General features: G+C 46.3%; 1 long non-coding RNA gene across 1 annotated transcript; it reads left to right on the forward strand.

Moving 5' to 3' along the window:
* The first annotated feature begins 669 nt into the window (after positions 1–669).
* LOC119696648 lies at positions 670–5,167 on the forward strand. The gene is made up of 4 exons (XR_005255627.1): positions 670–1,064; positions 1,226–1,549; positions 3,510–3,723; positions 5,030–5,167. It is a non-coding gene; the product is annotated as an uncharacterized LOC119696648 (long non-coding RNA).
* The last annotated feature ends 2,285 nt before the right edge of the window (positions 5,168–7,452 follow it).

The raw sequence follows: 7,452 nt of genomic DNA on the forward strand, positions 1-7,452 counted from the left end.
GGTTTTGGAGTTTTCTCGGGTTTTTTGGGGGGGAATTCAGGGGTTTTGGGGAATTTTGTGGGTTTTTTAGGGAGAATTTTGGGGTTTGGGGGGAATATTGGGGTTTTGAGGGGGTTTCGGGGAATTTTTGGGGTTATTGGGGGGTTCGGGTTTTTTAGGGGGGAATTTTGGGGTTTTTTAGGGGGATTTTGGGAGGATTTGGAAGAGAATTGGGGATTTTTGAGGGGGAATTCGGAGGTTTGGGGGAAAACTTTTGGGATTTGGGGAGGAATTTCAGGGGAATTTCGAGAATTTGGGGAAAATCTTTGGAATTCGAGGCGCTTTGAGGGGGATTTGGGGAATTTTGAGGGGAACTTTTGATTGTTTTGGGGTGAAGATTTGCTTGGTTTGAGACAGATCCCAAAATCTCGCCCCAAACTCCCGCATTTTTCAGTCATCCCACCCCAAAATTCTACTTTTTTGGGTCATTTCCACCCCAAAAAAAAAACCAACTCTGGAATTCCCGGGAATCCCGGGACGGAATTTTGGGATAAATTCCGATTTTTAAAAAATTTTTGGGTGGAGGATTTTTGGGGCGGGATTTTAGAGAAGGAGGAGCGGGAAAAGGCGGGATTTGGGGGAAAAAAAGGCGGGATTTGGGAAAAAAAGGCGGGATTTGGGAAAAAAAGGCGGGATTTGGGAAAATAAAGGAGGGAGATCCCAAATCCCGCTGGATCTGGGATTCCTAAGAGAAATAAACAAAATGAATTGAATAAAAATAATTCAGACCAAAAAAAAAAGGGAATAATTTAAAATAAATAAATTAAAAATAAATCAAAGAAATTCAAAATGGCGGCGACGCCCCCGCCGCCATCTTGAGGCGCGGCGGTGCCGTAACACAAGATGGCGGCGCCCATGGAAACACTTCCCGCTGTTGTTTCTCGCCGCGTTTCAAAGCGAACCGGGACCAAAACGAGCGCGGCGGCTTCGCTGGTATCGATTTCACCTCCGGGATCGATTTGAGCTCCCGGGAAACGAGCGGGAGGCGAAAATAAGTGGGGCAAAAGGAGCCGCCATGTTGTACGGTAAGGGGAAGATGGCGGCTCTTCCTCTTCCGGTATGGGAGCGGAGCGGGAACTGAGGGTGACCCAAGTTTGAAATGAGCAGGGGGAGGTTTGGAGATGTCTAATGGGATTTAGTGAGGTCTGGGGAAGCTCCAGGGTGCTTCTCCCTCTCTAATTTTTAGTGGTTCCGTCCAACCTCCCCGTGGCGTCACCGCCATCTTGAGGCGCGGCGCCGCCGTTCAACAAGATGGCGGCACCGCGGCACCATCCCCGGTGCTATTTTGAAGGATTTTTTAAGGCAAATCGCAGCCAAACCGGGTGGAACGGATCCGCCATAGCTGTTTAACCCTCGACATTGATTTAAACCCACCGGGAAGTGGGAGAACGGCGGAAAGGCGGGGTTTTAATGTGCATACTGGGCGCCGCCATGTTGTACGGCATGAGGAGGCTGAGGCGACTTCCGGTTCCGGTGGGGGAGCGGCTCCTCAGCGGTGGCGGAGCGGGGGGTAAACACAGGCCCGGGGGGGGGGGCGGGATTTGAGGGAAATTTGGGAATTTTTTTGGGAATTCTGAGGGAAATTTGAGAATTTTGGGGGTCGAGGGTCGGGGGGATTTGTGGGGTTTGTGGGGTCGTGGCCGTTGGGGGGTTTGGGGAGGTCTGGGGGGGATTTGGGGGGGATTTTTGTGGGATTTTTTGGGAATTTCAGGGGTTTTTGAGGGAATTTTGTGGGGAAAATGGGGATTTCTGAGGGAATTTGGTGGGAATTTGAGGAATTTTGGGATAATTGGGGGGATTTTGGGAATTTATTTGGGGTCTGGGGGCTGTGCTGGGGGTCTTTGAGTGGATTTGGGGTTTTTTTTAAAGGGGATTTCTGAGGGAATTTGGGGGATTTATGAGGGAATTCTGTGGGAATTTGAGGGAATTTTTAGAGAATTTTGAGGAATTTGGGGATTATTGGGGGAGTTTTGGGGTCATTTTGGGGTCTTTGAGGGGATTTTGGGATTTTTAAGGGGATTTTGGGGGATTTTTGAGGGAATTTTGTGGGAAAATGGAGATTTATGAGGGAATTTTGTGGGATTTTGAGGGAATTTTTAGAGAATTTTGAGGAATTTTGGGATTATTGGGGGAGTTTTGGGGTCATTTTGGGGTCTTTGAGGGGATTTTGGGATTTTTAAGGGGATTTTGGGCGATTTTTGAGGGAATTTTGTGGGAAAATGGAGATTTATGAGGGAATTTTGTCGGAATTTGAGGGAATTTTTGAAGAATTTTGAGGAATTTTGGGATTATTGGGGGAGTTTTGGGGTCATTTGGGGTCTTTGAGTGAATTTTGGGGATTTTTAAGGGGATTTTGTGGGAAATCGGGAATTTTCGAGGGAATTTTGTGGGAAAAATGGGGATTTGTGAGGGAATTTTGTGGGAATTTTAGAGAATTTTGAGGAATTTTGAGATAATTGGGGGGATTTTGGGATTTATTTGGGGTCTGGGGGTCCTTGAGGGGATTTTGGGGTCTTTGAGTGAATTTTGGGATTTTTAAGGGGATTTTGGGCGATTTTTGAGGGAATTTTGTGGGAAAAATGTTGATTTATGAGGGAATTTTGTGGGAATTTGAGGGAATTTTTAGAGAATTTTGAGGAATTTTGGGATTATTGGGGGAGTTTTGGGGTCATTTTGGGGTCTTTGAGGGGATTTTGGGATTTTTAAGGGGATTTTGGGCGATTTTTGAGGGAATTTTGTGGGAAAAATGTTGATTTATGAGGGAATTTTGTGGGATTTTGAGGGAATTTTTAGAGAATTTTGAGGAATTTTGGGGTTATTGGGGGAGTTTTGGGGTCATTTTGGGGTCTTTGAGGGGATTTTGGGATTTTTAAGGGGATTTTGGAGGATTTTTGAGGGAATTTTGTGGGAAAATGGAGATTTATGAGGGAATTTTGTGGGAATTTGAGGGAATTTTTGGAGAATTTTGAGGAATTTTGGGATTATTGGGGGAGTTTTGGGGCCATTTGGGGTCTTTGAGTGAATTTTGGGGATTTTTAAGGGGATTTTGTGGAAAATTGGGAATTTTTGAGGGAATTTTGTGGCAATTTTAGGGATTTATGAGGGAAATTCTGGAAATTTTAGGGATTTATGAGGGAATTTTGAGGAATTTGGGGATTGTTTGGGATATTTTTTAATTTTTTGGGGAATACTTGAGGGAATTTTTGGGGAATTTGAGGGAATTTTTGGGATATTTGGGATTTTTGAGCTAATTTTGGGGGGAAAATTTGGTGTAATTTTGGTGAAATTCCATCAATTTTGGGGAAAATTCCTGGAATTCTTTGGAATTTTTAAGGATTTGGGGCAAATTAATCCCAACTTCTCTCAAATTCCTGGCAATTCGGGACCATTTTCCCTCCGAATTCTTTGAAACCCCCAAAATTTCACCCAAAAATCCCCAAAATTTTGATTTTTTCCCCCTTTTTTTTCAGCTCCCGCCATCCCAAACCCCAAAAAAATTCCCCAAAAAATTCCCAAAAAAATAATTCCCAAAAAAATGGATTGAGGCCCCTCCCCCCCCTTGGATGGCCCCCTGGAATTTGGGGCGATCCCAAAATGGGGGATTCGGAAAATCCCGGGAATGCCCCCAAGGAGGAGGAGGAAGAGGAGGAAGAGGAGGAGGAAGAGCTGGACCCCCGGATCCAGGTGGGAATCTGGGGGGAAAACCCCAAAATTTGGGGGGTTTGGGGTGGAAATTTTGGATTTTTGGAGAGAAAAATCCCAAAAAAAGGGATTTTTGGGGGGTTTGGGGTGGAAATTTTGAATTTTTTGAGGGAAAATCTGTGAAAAATTTGGATTTTTGGGATTTTTTGGGGGGGTTTGGGGTGGAAATTTAGATTTTTTTGAGGGAAAATCTGTGGAAAATTTGGATTTTTGGGTTTTTTTGGGGGGTTTGGGGTGGAAATTTTGATTTTTTTGAGGGAAAATCTGTGGAAAATTCAGATTTTGGGGGTTTTTTGGGGGTTTGGGGTGGAAATTTTGGGGTTTTGGGGTGAAAATCCCAGAAAATTGGGATTTTTTAAAAATTTATTTTGAATTTTTGGGGATTTTTGGGGGGGTTTGGGGTGGAAATTTTGATTTTTTGGGGGAAAAGCTGTGAAAAATTCGGATTTTTGGGATTTTTTGGGGGTTTGGGGTGAAAATTTTGGGGTTTTGGGGAGAAAATTCCAGAAAATTGGGATTTTTAAAAATTTATTTTTAATTTTTGGGGATTTTTTGGGGGGTTTGGGGTGGAAATTTTGATTTTTTGGGGGAAAAGCTGTGAAAAATTCGGATTTTTGGGATTTTTTTGGGGGGTTTGGGGTGGAAATTTTGGGGTTTTGGGGAGCGAAATCCCAGAAAATTTTGGGATTTTTATTTTGGGGGGGGTTTTGGCATCAAATTTTTGGATTTCCAGAGATTTGGGGTCCAAATTTTGAAATTTTTGGGGGAAATCCTGAAAATTTTGGAATTTTTAGTCCAAATTTGAAAAATTTGGGGTGAAATCCCAGGAATTTTAAAATACAGGCTCCAAATTTGGGGATTTTTGGGACAATTTTGGGGGTTTTTGGGGGGAATTTTGAGGGAAAATCCCCGAATTTTGGGATTTGGGGGGAATTTGTTCAAATTTTGAGGGAAAATCCCTGAAAATTTTGGATTTTGTGTGAAATTTTGGGGTTTTATCCCAAAACTTTGGGGTTTTATCCCAGATTTTGGGGTTTTATCCCAAAATTTTGGGATTTGGGGGGAATTTGTTCAAATTTTGAGGGAAAATCTCTGAAAATATTCGAATTTTGTGTGAAATTTTGGGGTTTTATCCCAAAATTTTGGGGTTTTATATCAAAATTTTGGGGTTTTATCCCAGAATTTGGGGTTTTATCCCAGATTTCGGGATCCTCCGAATTTGGGGAATTTTTTTGGGGTTTCTTTTCCCAATTTTTGGGGTTTTTATCCCGAATTTTTTGGGCTGCAGGAGGAGCTGGAGCACCTGAACGAGGCCAACGCTGAAATCAACCGGGGCGAGCTGGAGCTGGATGTGAGAATCCCAGTTCAGACCAGTCCATCCCAGTTCATCCCAGTTCCATCCCAGTTCCATCCCAGTTCATCCCAGTTCATCCCAGTTCAATCCCAGTTCATCCCAGTTCATCCCAGTTCCATCCCAGTTCGTCCCAGTCCGTCCCAGTTCAATCCCAGTTCAATCCCAGTTCAGACCAGTCCATCCCAGTTCAATCCCAGTTCATCCCAGTTCAGACCAGTTCAATCCCAGTTCATCCCAGTTCAGACCAGTCCATCCCAGTTCATCCCAGTCCATCCCAGTTCATCCCAGTTCAATCCCAGTCAATCCCAGTCAATCCCAGTTCATCCCAGTTCATCCCAGTTCATCCCAGTTCCATCCCAGTTCATTCCCAGTTCATCCCAGTCCATCCCAGTTCATCCCAGTTTAATCCCAGTCCATCCTAGTCCATCCCAGTTCAATCCCAGTTCAATCCCAGTTCATCCCAGTCCATCCCAGTCCATCCCAGTTCAATCCCAGTTCAATCCCAGTCCATCCCAGTCCATCCCAGTCCATCCCAGTTCATTCCCAGTCCATCCCAGTTCATTCCCAGTCCATCCCAGTCCATCCCAGTCCATCCCAGTTCATCCCAGTCCATCCCAGTTCATCCCAGTCCATCCCAGTTCATTCCCAGTCCATCCCAGTCCATCCCAGTCCATCCCAGTCCATCCCAGTTCATCCCAGTCCATCCCAGTTCATTCCCAGTCCATCCCAGTCCATCCCAGTCCATCCCAGTCCATCCCAGTTCATTCCCAGTCCATCCCAGTTCATCCCAGTCCATCCCAGTTCATCCCAGTCCATCCCAGTTCATCCCAGTCCCTCCCAGTCCATCCCAGTCCATCCTAATTCCATCTCAGTCCGTCCCAGTTCGTCCCAGTTCAATCCCAGTCCATCCCAGTTCAATCCCAGTTCATCCCAGTTCAATCCCAGTTCAATCCCAGTTCGTCCCAGTTCGTTCCCAGTCCATCCCAGTCCATCCCAGTTCATCCCAGTCCATCCCAGTTCAAACCAGTCCATCCCAGTTCATCCCAGCTCAATCCCAGTCCGTCCCAGTTCATCCCAGTCCGTCCCAGTTCATCCCAGTCCATCCGAGTTCAATCCCAGTTCATCCCAGTCCATCCCAGTTCATCCCAGTTCAATCCCAGTCCATCCCAGTCCATCCCAGTCCATCCCAGTTCCCCCAATCCCCATCCCAGTCCATCCCAGTTCATTCCCAGTCCATCCCAGTCCATCCCAGTCCACCCCAGTTCATCCCAGTCCCTTCCAATCCCAAACTGGTTGTCCCAGTCCCAAACAGTCCAAACCAGTCCCAAACTGGTTTAACCAATCCCAAACCAGTCCAAACCAGTCCAAACCAATTCCAAACTGGTTCCAGTCCCAAACCAGTCCAAACCAGTTCAAACCAGTCCCAAACTGGTTCCCAGTCCCATCCCAGTCCCAAACCAGTCCAAACCAGTTCAAACCAGTCCCAAACTGGTTCCCAGTCCCCATTTCCCAGTCCCAAACCAGTCCCAAACCAGTCCAAACCAGTCCAAAACCAGTTCAAACCTGTCCCAAACTGGTTCCCAGTCCCAAACCAGTCCCAAACTGGTTCACAGTCCCCATTTCCCAGTCCTAAACTGGTTCCCAGTCCCAAACCAGTCCAAACCAGTCCCAAACTGGTTCCCAGTCCCATCCCAGTTCAGACCAGTCCAAACCAGTCCCAAACCGTTTCCCAGTCCCATCCCAGTTCAGACCAGTCCAAACTAGTCCAAACCAGTCCCAAACTGGTTCCCAGTCCCAAACCAGTCCAAACCAGTTCAAACCAGTCCCAAACCAGTCCAAACCAGTCCCAAACCAATTCCAAACTGGTTCCCAGTCCCCATTTCCTAGTCCCAAACCAGTCCAAACCAGTTCAAACCAGTCCCAAACTGGTTCCCAGTCCCCATTTCCCAGTCCTAAACTGGTTCCCAGTCCCATCCCAGTCCCAAACCAGTCCAAACCAGTCCCAAACCAGTCCAAACCAGTCCCAAACCAGTCCCAAACCAGTCCAAACCAGTCCCAAACTGGTTCCCAGTCCCAAACCAGTCCAAACCAGTCCCAAACTGGTTCCCAGTCCCAAACCAGTCCAAACCAGTCCAAACCAGTCCCAAACCAGTCTCAAACCAGTCTCAAACCAGTCCAAACCAGTCCCAAACCAGTCCAAACCAGTCCCAAACTGGTTCCCAGTCCAAACCAGTTCAAACCAGTCCCAAACCAGTCCAAACCAGTTCAAACCTGTCCCAAACTGGTTTAACCAATCCCAAACCAGTCCAAACCAGTCCAAACCAGTCCCAAACCAGTCCCAAACCAGTCCCAAACTG

Source organism: Motacilla alba, unplaced genomic scaffold (genome assembly GCF_015832195.1).
Source record: "Motacilla alba alba isolate MOTALB_02 unplaced genomic scaffold, Motacilla_alba_V1.0_pri HiC_scaffold_34, whole genome shotgun sequence".
In the NCBI taxonomy this organism is placed as follows: Eukaryota; Metazoa; Chordata; class Aves; order Passeriformes; family Motacillidae; genus Motacilla; species Motacilla alba.